General features: G+C 36.1%; 1 protein-coding gene across 3 annotated transcripts in view; it reads left to right on the top strand.

Annotated features, from left to right (window-relative positions):
* The window catches only part of B3GALT1 (beta-1,3-galactosyltransferase 1), a 2,392,726-nt gene that overhangs the window by 1,040 nt on the left and 2,377,763 nt on the right, over window positions 1–13,923 (top strand). The window lies entirely within an intron of this gene.

Below are 13,923 nucleotides of genomic sequence, written 5' to 3'. Positions count from 1 at the left end.
ATCATTCCTTTTGCATACTGTGTAAAATGTGTTGTCTAACAAACAAGCAAGTTGATATACTTTTCTCCAACTAATGAAACTAATAGCATTTTACTGCTGTGGTTGTTCTTCACATGAATGTAAGGTTAAATAGTATCAACATGAGTTGGCCAGATGAGTCTGTGTTACTAAGACAATCTGTACACCAAGAAAAATAACTTTAAATTTAATGAATGCCTTGTATCAGGTGCCAGTGAAAGGGGGATAGTGTTGTGGGATAATATTGATATAGAAATAGATATAAAAAGCAGTCCTTCAGGGAGATTATTCATAGGGCAATGTTAATAATAGTCAGCTATATTTCGGTTGGCATTACAGTTGTTAGCCATCTAGTGTCCAGAGCTCACAGTACTTAAGCAATGGCAGACATGATGCTTTTATAACTGAGCATTGTGGCATTCAGAAATCCCAATTTAAGAGAAGAAGGGGTCAGGAGGGAGTGTCTTACAAATTTTTGACTGTGGTGGATTACACTTTTGGTAAGATCATACATGAACTTTATTTGAATCTGACAAGTAGCTCAGTGCAGAAAACAGGTCTACTGGAACGTGAACAAAAACGAAGTAACAGAAGTGGTTGAGAATGAGAGTGCAAAAAGTCACAATGTGTGAAGTATTAAGTACACAGTGTGTGGAGTGTTTAGTGCCATGTCATAATATGAGGGAGGGGGAGGGAGAGAAACTACTCTGGTGCAGATAATTATGGAAGTAATCCATGCTTTGGAAATGTCAATTTCAGCTAGGTTGTTTCAGTTGTCAGTTATCAGGAAATGTGAAAGACTGGAAGAAAGATTTTAAGAGGATTAAATACAGTAGGAATGAATTTTTAGTAGTTATAAATGGGTTCACATGCAATAAGATTGCTTGTTGTAAAATCTGTTCTAAAGGAGTATAATAGTAATAGAATGGTTTGAATATCTGAATATTATTAAAGTGTAATATATTGTTCATAGTATTTGGTTTACACAGTTTAGAAATAACATATTTATCATATGTACAGGTAGACTCATTATGTGAATATTTATGTTTGGCCAGATAGTTGTGTTGTAATATAAATTATGCATTGTCTAGACTGTTTAGTGATCATGAAAAAAAGCTCTGCATTAAAGCAGTAACTTGAACAAGGAAAACTAAATACATATGTGAGTAAAAACAATACAAATTTAAAGAAATAGTTTGTCCCAAATCAGATTATTTCTGACTGGCTTGTAATGAAAAGTTGCAAAAAACTGACCATATCCATGGTAGTATTCAAAACTAAAGGCAATGTTCATGGAAGATGCAGTAGTTTTCACTTTATGATCTCAAAGTGTGAAAGTTGTGTTCATACTTGGTGATTGTGGTAGCCTGCATGATAAAAGAATGGACAACAATGAAATGGCAGTAGAGTAAGACACAGCTGGTAGGAAAAATAAGAATACCAGAACTTGTAGAATAGATTGCATTTCTAAAAAGGAAGTAGATGGGGGCAGCACTCAGCACCCAAGTCATGTAATAATTAAGGTCTATTAATGACTAGGTCAAGACATTTAACATTATCATACTCTCTCATTTCTATGACCGTTACATGACATAATATTTCAATTGTTCATGTTGCCTTGATAATTTGCTAAGACTAGGTAATTTTCTGAACTAAGTCCTGTCAGAGTGAACATTAAAGTGGAGTTTCCTCCACTTTCATACACCAAATCACAGGGACTTCTTTCTATGAAAGAGTATTGCAGTATCATGGGAATAAAGGGCTTCAAAACCTAGCGGAAGAGAAATAAACATTTATTGTCTCATTAAAACCGATGCAGATTTATCAGAGCAGAGCACAAGAGAGGAACTAAGGGGATTTCCTGATATTACAGGCATGCTGTATTCCGTTAATAATTTATAGTGTACAGATGAGCCGATTTTTTGCACTGTAGTTCACTAATTTGTTTGCATGGAATAAATCTTTGACTACTATATGTGACAACTGCAGTAAATGTCAGCTTTTTCTTGGTGTATCAAAGGTGTGAGTCAGTAGAATGAATAGCATAGGATAGTGTACTATCCATGAGTTGAGATGTAGTCCAGTAAAATACTCTCTAAGATTTTCATAAGCTCAAGAAATGCAGAATGATATATAGGGATCTGCTCAAAAAATACCAAATGAAATACTGGTAGCTCTCCTGATAAAGAAAAATAGTATATTTCTCATTGAAAAGAAACACCTGTTTAAATCTTTAGAAACTATGCACCCTGCAATGTAGATTTGGCTCCTGAGAGGCACATTCTTATTTTATATTATCATATCACAGTCAGTCATGCTGTCACCATAATTTTTCTTAGTCAAAGGCATTAAACATTGTCTTTATTCACATGTATTCCATTTCTGTTGTACTGAATTCATAGGACTTGTTTTACAATATATTTAAACTACATGCATCTTTTTTATGAAATTGTATTGTGTGACTCACATTCATGCTGTTCTCTTGCTGCAACATAGTTTGCATGGTGATTGTGCTAGTTTTTGTGTTACTGTAGTTTTGTAAAAGGGTACATTTGCACAGGTGAAGGACAGCAATGTGAATAATGTGTACTTACAAAGAACTAGTGATATGTTAAAGAAATAAAGGTAGTGCGTATTCTCTGTTATGTAAACATGACCTTGAGGTGATAGTTCCGGACCTTTATAGAATTTAGTGTCTGAGAAAGTGCACTTTAACATGAGATGCTATTGCTTTACAGTATGCTCTGTTTTGAAGGCCATTCATGGAAGACATGCTGTGTACGCATACTGGGGACGTTTGTAGCTACTGTGTGAGAATTGTTTTAGTTAACTCCAGCAACTGCATTTGGAAACAAAAAACATGTATTAAAAGTTAGAAAGCACTAATATGTATATGACTGAATTCTAAAATATGATGGTATGCATTTCATCCTTTCATTTTTTAACAAAGGTATTAGAACATAGAATTGTAAACCGTTTATGGCATTTGGGAGGTGCAGACTAGGTTGTAGTGTATGACTTTCTCAAGTAATATTAAATAATGCCCCATGTGGTTATTTGAGACAATATGCTTTCACATGAATCTGCAGGCATGCGTCAGCCTAAACTGGACAGCAGTTGCTATGTGCAATTTATGACATAGTATTTTAGGAAATCATGATGAATCATTTTCATTTATAAGGTTGTTACATTGTATGTATGTCACTGTAAAACAAAGGTGCAGTCATTCATGTCGGATAATCCCTGAGTTTTACTAATGTCCATGTTTGTATAAAAATATTCAGTAACCCTGGAATGTCACTATGGATCATGTGTTGTAGTAGTTAGGACTGCTGTTTTAGAATGTAGAGTGTGTAGGACGACTTCCTATCCCACAAGTCTGGTACTGAGAATAGTGCATCAGGATATAGCACAAGTAATGTGGCCTGCTGGGTTGGACACAAATGGATGTAAGAGGTATGGCCATTTCACATCTCTAACATTTTTTAATTGCTGGTAAACTGTTTTATGTTCATACATAACTAAAGGTCTAAATCAGAAAAAAAGAACTATGCAAGTAATCTCAAAGCATTGATCCTCTTCTCATGTCGTACAGGCTACTGGGAGGCAATCTCTGCCTCACGTACTAAAGAGAGCCTGTCTTATCAGACCTACTAAACATTCACAAGACTAACGGGGGCATAAGCACCAATCAAGACAGCTGTTTCCTTTGCAGTATAACTTCAGCATGTTGAGGGGTACATGTGCATCACAGAGGGTGACACTTTTTGGAATCTCCTCCATCTCTATATCATGCAAAGTACTCCTTGTACTATTCAGACATAATCTGGATGAATGGATGGGTAACCACAAGTTTACCCCTGGTTTATCACCCTTGTCCATCCTGGATGGAGACAACATGTAAATGTCCTGCACCTCTCTGGTTTATTTCTACTTAACGTATAATGGCTAAAAGCTTCATGGGAATGTATGACTAGGCTTCTAAAGATCCACCTGGCCCAGTAGCCTAGTAAGCACCTTTCAACATGTGAAGCCATTTATATGTTTATTTAGAGAAGTTATATGAAGCTGTGCATATGTTTATGATTTTCTTAACTTATCTACATAATCAAAGTGGCTGTTATTGTACACAACCCTCTGCTGCTTTTGCCTGTGGTAAAATCGTAAAAGGAGATTTTGTAAGGAGGAAGTCATTACTTACTATATAAAAAAATGAGTGCTCATGGCACAAGTAGGTAAAAGAAGATAACATCATTGTAGTTCATGAAAATGTCAGTACTTCATGTGAATTAAAACAGAAGTTATTCAGTGCTAGAAATTGTTTACAATTTACAGTCCTTGAAAAGTGTATCGGAAACTATGTGTTAATTTATGTTAATGCTGCTTTTGGAAGTGCATCTCACATAATTGTTAACTATTTTGTTATAACATTACCCAGAAGCTTGTGCCAAAAAGATATGCAGAACACTATCATAGTGGTCACATATTAAAGCTATGGATTTATGACTCGCACAATGCATGCATTCTGAACCTCTGCTTAGTACAGTTTTGAAAACACACACACACACACATGCATAGCTGTGGGTGTCGTTGAAATTTTTTATTACTTTAGCTAATCACAAAGACATCAAAAATTATTTAATCACAATTTATATAATTCTTCAGTACATTTTATCAGTTATAACAATGATTAGGGAAACTTATGATTTTTGATTACTGGTATGAGTTGTCTTAAACGGTTTGTAAGTAATATCGCAGTTTGCTTCATGACAGTGTGATGTATTGTGCAAGCTGGTGGTGCACTTCTAGAGTTTTTCCCTTTCTTCTACTATTGTGACTGATGTAAGTTAGGTGTGTGGGGGTGCAAATCCAGCCATATAGGGGGTGCAGGGAGGCTTGACCCCTGCAATAAACATTTTCTTTCTTTCTTCGTATATATTTTTTTAGTTTTGCTGGTTTAGATAAAATGAGTAAATGAGTTTAGATAAGTTATATTTGATACGTTTTGTTTTGATATGTTACCTTTTAGATGGAATGACATATATACCCATAGATTTGTATATAGATAAACCCCCCCACACACACACACACATTAAAAAAAAAAATATATATATATATATATATATAAGTTGCACACCTATAGCTGTATAAATAGAAATATGTATGTATAATACAGAAAATTCGGTATCTTATATGAACCTTTAAAAAAGTACAAAAATGTTCATAGCTGTGTTTTATAATTCATATATTAGAGGGTTGAAAGTTAACTCCAGTTAAAATAGTAAGAGATAATTTACGAATAATTACTTGAAGTTATGCGAGCATAGCCACTTATGATGACTGAAATGCATACTGGCAAATATGAACCTTTACTTCTGTGCTAAATAATACAAAACATTTATTTATTTAACATTTGTTGACCGGGATTGTCCAACTGAGCTAAAGAGCCCTTTTTTTTAGTGGAGGCCTGCGGAGAAAAGCTCCAACATATTATACAATTGTTATTATAAATTAGCATTAAACAGCAATGTTACAGGATTATTACAAGACATTAAGTAGTAATACAATGTTATACAGTGTCAATAATCAGGAGTATAGCATAACTATTTCAAGATGTATAAAAAGAAATGTGTCATTAAGATGAAAATAGTTTTTGGGTTAAGTGGTTACAAAAACCCAGTTTTATCATAATGTAGTTGCATGAAGACAAGACAATTACAACGGAATGTTTCTCTGGGGCGATTTGCTTTATAGATTTTAGAAGACAGTAGAAAGAGTAGTCAAGGAAGATTAGAGAGAGCTAGTGAGAAGAGTGCGTTAAGGGCAAAAAGTAGATTAAGGTATGAGAAGTAGGGGATGTTAAGGAGGGAGAGTGCAGTGGCAGGACCAGTGACTTTTAAAGTGCTCTTTGGTGGCCGTCTTAAATTGTTTAAAAAAATGTGAGCTAGAAATAGCACAATTAGTAGCATCTGTAGAGTTCAATTCCCTGCAAATTTCAAGTTGCACTGCCCAACAGTATGTGCCCAGAAGTACTTTGCAGTTATTTTACTTTTGTTTAATACATTTCTGATGTGACATTCACAGCTCAGCTATTTTCCATTTAAAATACAAGAAAAATTATACAGACCAAACCAACACCAATGACTAAAGGTCTAACTGTGCCAAATAAATATATAAAGAAAACCTTTTTTTTTTTACCTCACCTCATCAGCAGAGGGTTTTGTTGACTGGACCTGGGTCCCAGCACAATAATACCAACTTACCAGCTATGAATGCAGATTAGATTAATAGTACTAACCAGTTGAATTCTACCTCAGGGCTTATTGGGGTCCCCATTCTTGAGGACTGGATAAATGGCATTTCAGCCTTATCATTCGATCAATCACCCTCTGCTAGGGTACAACTAGTTGGAGGTTTGGATTCAAATCAAGTATCATCGGTATCAATCAATGAGAAATTAAATAATTTGGATCATAAACTTCTGAAAGTCAAGAAGTTGCAACTGGAAATACAGTACTTTAAGGAATGTATCAAGCAACAGTTGGTACCAAAGGGGTTAAGGAAGGCCCAGTATCCTACTGGGCCCGAGGCTACCTCACCCTTCCATCTGTAACTCATTTAGCTCTTTGACAGACAGGGTATGGAGCTGATGGAATTGATGATTAAACACTATACCATATGGGTGGAGGAACTGTCCAAAGAAGTTGGATTGTTAGATAATGAAATAAAATTAGATCTGGCCTTCTCTATGTACAAATAAGACTATACCAGAATTTTTAGTAGTATTGATCAACTACTAACTAAATTAAAGGCCACTAAAGTGAAGAAACTAGAGCATGATAGACAGGCATATTATAGTGGATGTGCCTATCCACAACCACCATTGTCACAAGGATGGGTCAACCATAAACACCACCTTAATACGAGAGACAAAGTGAATCAAATGTAGTTCCAGATGATGACTTAATCATCGAACCGGAGGCCATCCCTGGGACTAGTGACATGAGGAGGAGGAGTGACAGAATCAAGAACCAGGAACGTCAACAGCTAAATCACCAACATTTTCGGGACCCACACCAGCTGGGTGCCGTTCTCAAACAACAAAACAAGCCACAACCCAGGAGGAACAAACAGAGGTCCAACAAATGGAAGATAGAAACCAGCTTTAATGATGGACTCAAAGTAGTCACTAATATCACAGGTGACTTTAATATTTATAATTTTTCATCACTATCTGTATCATTGGACTTAGTAGAATTGCTGGCGAAGGGGTATACGTTCATCCATAGTTTTCATATGGACCTATCAAGGACAATTATCGACTACTTTAAATGTTTGATTAGGAAATTTAACTTAAAGGTTCTATTGGGGGATGGTGTAACCGAGATGAATAACCCCTTGCATATAGCCAGCACATTCAACCCCCCGACTAATCCAACATTACAAGCATTTGAAAGGATGTGTGAGCTGGACATCCAGTCAATATATGGTAGAACAAATGTGAGACAGCTTACCCCACTTAGTAGAAATTACAGTGTCTCTAAACAAGAGTGGGAATCTTTGACTCTCCTAAGAACAGCAGATGTGAGAGTCAGTAAGCCTGATAAAGGTGGGGGTCTTGTCTTAATGGATAATTGGGATTATGTAGCCTGGATAATTGGGATTATGTAGCAAGGATGCATACGATCTTGGCTACAGAAGCATACCAAAGGGTTTCCTTAAATGAATTCAGTGTGGCCCAACAAAGAATTAGGAGCCAAATAGAGGAATTCTTTATTGATGGAAGAATTGATATGAACATATACAATTATTTGAGAGTGCCATTTCCCCGAACTCCAGTTTTGTTTGAGATCCGCAAAATCCACAAAGTTATGACTGACCCCCCCCCCCCCCCCCAATGAGGCCCTTGGTGGATGCAAGGAATTCGATCACTTATCCTTGCGCCAAATGGGTTGATTCCATTTTAAAGAAATACCTACCTCTGGAAACGCAAATTTGTAAGGCCTCATGGTTTTTTTTTTTTTGCAGAAAATAGATCAGTTAAAGTTTGACCATGGGTTCCTCACAATAGATGTGAAAGACTTGTATACCTCAATTCCCCATGAAGTAGGGTTAGAGTGGATAGGATCCTTCTTGAGGGGTGCTGCTAAAATGGAAATCGACTTAGTGCTCAAATTATTGGACTTAACTTTATCCAGTAATTTCTTCCTATTCAAGAGGGAATACTATCTGCAAAAGATAGGGGTGGCTATGAGATCACCTTGTGGGGCAAGTGTGGCCAATTTAGTCATGGCCCAGTGGTAACATGAGTTAGTTTTTAAAGTGAATTAGTGATGAAATGATTTTTTTTCACACGCTTCATTGATGATATCTTCATCATAATCAAGGAAGATAGGGATATGTTAAGACCCTGGTTGACTATCTCAAGAACGCCACAAATTTTCTGAAATTTACATTCAGCTTTAGTAAAGATGAGATTAGTTATTTGGACATCAATTTAAGGAAGGATGCCCGCAACCAGGGCCTTGCAGCAAGAGTGTATAGAAAATCTACTTATTCAAACTCTTTCCTGCACTTCTCCAGTAGCCACCCTATCACCAGAAATATTCCATAGTTAAAGGACAGTTGCTAAAGGCAGCAAGGATAATAACCCTGGATGAATATTTCATCAATGAATGCCTGATATTAAAAAGGATGTTTCTTAGTAGGGGCTACCCAGAAAAATTGATTGATTCTATGATCTTGGAAGTTAAACTTAAGAGAAATAGTGGGATTTATGCCCCTATATTGAGTAACAGTAATAGGAGTAGCCCCACTAGAGAAATTGAATAGAGAACCATCATAGAGGAATCTACCTTGAACAGAGTAGTCAACTTTTCCTTGTGCCTGATTACTACCTTTAACATGGATAGTGAGATGGTTAGGTATATCATTAATAAAAACTGGGACCTAATTAATAGCAATGTAGATTTGGCGAGTAGAACAGGAGGTCCACCGAATATTCAAGAGGGGTCCTAACTTGAAGAACCTATTGGAAGTAAAAATAATAAGGAAACCTAAGTTGACCGGCATGTTTAGATGTGAGGCATGCAATTTTTGTAGGCACATAGGAGTTATTAATTTGTTCCACATCAATGGTATGGAATATAGAATTAGGCACAAATTTAACTGTAACTCAAAGGCGGTCATCTATCTTGCTAAATGTCAACAATGCCCTGCCTATTATATAGGCAAAACAGATCAGAAGGTCCGCAAACTCATCTATGAGCACCAATATGCAATTAGCAAGGGTAAGATGGAAAAAGCCTTAGCTAAACATGTTTCATGTTTCACAGGCCATTCATTTAAATATTCAGCAATCGATTGTGTTACACACAATATAAGAGGTGGCCCTGTGAGTTTAAAGTTAGAAGAACTAGCATTGCTTTGGCAAATCAGGCTCTATGCCCATAAATACCCAGGCTTGAACAATGCTTGTTCGATTAAATGTGTCCTAAAGTTGAAAAGTTTGGGAAGATAATGCATTTTATGTAATGTATAAATTAATGTAAACATTAGTGTAGACCCTTAAGAGCATCCCTATTGAGTTAATTTACTCATAGCATATGATATATTATAATATAGTCATATAAGTTAGCTTTATTAAATGTTTGTGCATGTTACTTTTATCTTAAGAGCACCCTTATATGAGCTCATTAAACTCCTAACATATGATATATCATAATATAGTTACATAAGATAGTTCTATAAAATGTTTATGCGTGTTACTTTCTACAAAATGTTTATGCATGTTACTTTTGATTTAGCAAATTTGTAGTAGACTCGATGTTTGGATATGGTGGTTTGATACCCATGTACCATCATTTGGACATATAGGTTAGCTCTATGTTATAGTTGTAATGTGTGAGCTTGTAGTTTAGTTAGCACTGTTTTGTGCCTACTATACTCTAAAGTCATACAAGATAAGCCATTACCCCTTCGATTTATGGGGGAACCCTCTGGTTCTGTTTTATGTCATTCTATCTTTTTTTAAAATTCTTGATTGGCTTTATTTAGTATTAGCGTTATAATCGGAGACTAGGCTAAGTGCGCTGCTTAGAGTAGGTGCATTCATTCACTATGATAGCTCTAGCTTTTAAATTGATGTATCCGTTATTTCCGCTCATTGCTCTGATGGATGAGCATTTTCTTGTGGAGCGATGTAGGTTTTGTTGTTGCTGTTGACTGATTAGTCTTAAGGCAACACAACATGCCCACTTGATTACGAGCGAGTTCTTATGGGCAGAACTCTGAGAAGAGATGCCTGCCGTCACATCAACTTTGTGAAGGAGGGGTTGTATATGTTTATTGTGCTGACTCCAGTTATCTTTGAAAATGTGTAAACTGGCTGAAAAAGAGTTATTTATATATATAAAAGGAGCCACTATGAAGGACCATAAACGCCATCCAGCTTAAATGGCAGTAAGACTAAATGTTAAGAATGTGCCGAATGTTATACCAATGCAATAGTTTGTTTGTGTTTATAAAATTTCAACAAGAAGGTGACATTTTTCCTTTCTGTGACCAATGCATCCTTAAAGTACCTATGTAAGGGATTTGTCTCCCTCTGCTTCGTATGTTAAGTCTTATAGGATTTATTTTAAGTAGTGATTCCATCCGCACTTGATTTACTGTTGCCAGATTTATCTTGCATTTTTATGCCTAATCTAACAGGGTTTTTAAAATATGTGAATGTGAGGTTAGATTATCCGCTCACTGTTTTGTTCTTAGGTATGTAATGGATGTTTTAAAGGGCGGATAGGTGCTAACAATTATTGTGTTGATTAAAGTGAGGCCTGTGCACTACCGATGGTGGTGTTGAAGCTTGTGATTTTGCTATGCTATATTTTATTGGAATGTTTTTAAATGAAACTTTTTTACAGTCTGAGGAAGTTTGGCCAGGGAGCCAAACAAAAGTGTGCATTGATTGAAAGCAACTAACATATCGGTTGGAGTTACCATCTCTGATGTATTCCAGCTTGACTTGCAATTTTTTCTGCTTGGTGATACCAGATAGCTGTACTCTGGCAGCAATAACAGTATACACATAAGGGACAAAATTAATTTCAGGCCTAAATAAAAGGTAATCCAAGGGAAGTAGTGGCAGTACATAATGTAAACCATGGTAGTAACATGAATATAGGATGCAAGTTTCTTTTAGAGCCCCACCTGGGTAGATGCTTATGTGAAATGGAATTGCAGAATGGACATCTTTATGTAGGTAGTTGCTAGAATCAGATTAAAGCCATTTTTTATTATTAACTAATCTGTGTCCTATTTCCATGTGAAGGCATATTTGCATATTCTATATGTTTCACTACCAAATAATTGTGCAGAAAGCAGCAGTAGGTGTCAAAGGCAAGCAGCAACAGTCTGTTACATTACTGGCGCATCCATGTCAATTCAAGTTTGTAGATTCTTTGGTGCCATAGCACTCATGTTATAGATTAATGTGTAAATTGTACCATGCAACATATTAACCAACTGCAGGAATTCATTTTCATTTGTGTCAGCAGGTCATGTTATTAAACTTTTTGTTTTATACTGGCAGATTATTTTCACTTTAACTAGTCTATTGTATATATGAAAGTCTTTCTAATGTTTATTTTCTGATATAATGCATTAGTAAACTTGTTCTGAAACTAGACATAAAATAAGCAACACATATGCACATAAACCATTCTCTCACAATATGACTGCAGTACCTGTAGCCTAAAGGGACTGAAAATTAACATCATCACACTGGACCATTAACTTATGAGTTGTTAGAGTTTTGTAAATCATCTGTCTTCTGCATTGATTACTAGCATTTCAATAAGTAATAATTGCAAGAAAACCTGGTAGCTGTCTTGCAATAAATAATGATGTATCTTTGCCAGTGAGTACTTAGACCTGTGAGTATTATGCCTTTATAAGTTTCTGTGAACCACAGAGGGTGAATTCATTAGTACATTAAAAGACTAATTTAGTTAGTATATACATTAATTTATTTATCATTCAGTAAGTAGGTGTGTGGACTGGACCATAATCCTTTTTCAGCTGGCTATGATCCAGGCCACAAGGACAAGGTAAATATATATTTCATGCCCTTACGTATAAGCTGTGCAAAATAGAAGGATTTTCTTACTACCCTGGATGCATAACCAGAGGTATAAAAAAATACCCTGAACCCACCATGTTTACACAAGTTGGCAAGAACTGAAGTAAATTTTATATACTGCTAACCGAAAATATAAATCGTTATTCTAACCTTGAAACTTCCCAGCCCACTTACAGCAACCATGTTTAACCATAACATAAAATAAAAACATTGGAACACCGATTACAATTCCCTTTCATAGCTAAAGAAGAAAAGATACTTTCTATACTGAACAGAATATCCACACTCTCACCATCCAAAAACAACACTCACCTAAATCAACCCATTAATAGTGAAATTCATTCTTATTAGAAGGAAAAAATTAAAAGAATTAAAAATACCAAACAAATGTATCTAATTAGAAAACATTAATGACAAAACCGATCCAGTTGTAAGTGTCTAAACTGAATCAAACTAAACTATAAAACTAACAAATATTACTATAACCCTCACCAAATGGATAAAGCATGTCATATGCACTGACACTACTAAAGAGAAATGTTAAAACGTACCTCAGACAGTACAGTAGAAAATCACTCACTAAGTGCTTCATTCATAAAAATCTGTCTAAGGTACCTAAATCTGCATTTGATCCATCCCACTGAAATCAGTAGAAAGCACTGCTCTAACATAAAAGTACAGAAAAATAATTAAATGGAATATGTGGGAGTCTGCTTTTTGAGTGTCTTTGACACACCACAAAATATATTCCACAATACTTCAGTACACTTCAGGACCTATGTTTTTGTGCACAAACAGGCTGGTCACCAGTGAAGTTCCTGGGGACACTGTGCTGGACCCATTCCTTTTTGGCATGTATTTCTTGGAGGTGAAATTCATTATCAAAGTCCTCTCACTGACCAAGTTCGCAGATGATTGCAAACCGGGAGCAGTCATTGAATTCCCCCAGAGATAACACCCTTCAGGAAGGTCTAGCACAGACAAACTGTTGGTGCCAAAGCCACGTCTTAAAACTCAATGCCAAGAAATAGTACCTTTTGGGAAGTTTATCCATCCTGGGTAACTAAATCATCAATAAACTTCTACTAAAAGTTGTCACTAGTCAGGGATCTGGGAACCCATGTAGATAGTAACCTAGCCTTCAACCAACTTATGTACAGGATAGTAAGAAAATCTTTCTATGTTGCTCAGCTCCTAAGTAAGGGCATGTCATCTAGGTCCAGAGAGGTTATCATATCACTGTAATCCCCCCTCATCAGGCCCATCATAGAGTATAATGCCATCTTTGGTATGTACCTGACCAGACACGTGGAGCAAATAGAACATCCTCAAATGTTCCTTACAAAAAGAATACAATGGGTAAACACAATGCCTAAGATGATTGTCTGAAATCCCTGTCTCTTTACTTGGCATTGTACAGACTTCTGAGAGATTATCTTTGTCTGGCCTACAAGGCATGCCAGGACCCTGTTTTGATGAACCTTTTCCACATCCGCAAAACAAACAACATCAGAGCTACTAGATTAAAAGACCTAAATTTTGCTTATGACATAAACGGGATATGTTGGAGAGAGAGATAAGGTTCCCAGAGAATTCCCATTGGATGGAACAGGCTTCCCCATCTATGTGAAGCAGAGTCCCTCCTAATCCTATTTAAGTGCAACTTGGATAGGTAATCAGAAATTCATTCCTCATCTGGCACCTATGCCTGCAATGGACATAGGCAGTTTTTAAATTACCCCTATATAAATCAAGCTTGTGGGTCA

This window comes from Protopterus annectens, chromosome 6.part1 (genome assembly GCF_019279795.1).
Source record: "Protopterus annectens isolate FY-2018-M chromosome 6.part1, PAN1.0, whole genome shotgun sequence".
Classification (NCBI taxonomy): Eukaryota; Metazoa; Chordata; order Ceratodontiformes; family Protopteridae; genus Protopterus; species Protopterus annectens.
The sequence above is the reverse complement of the archived record's forward strand: the minus strand, read 5'-3'. Positions and strand labels throughout refer to the sequence as shown.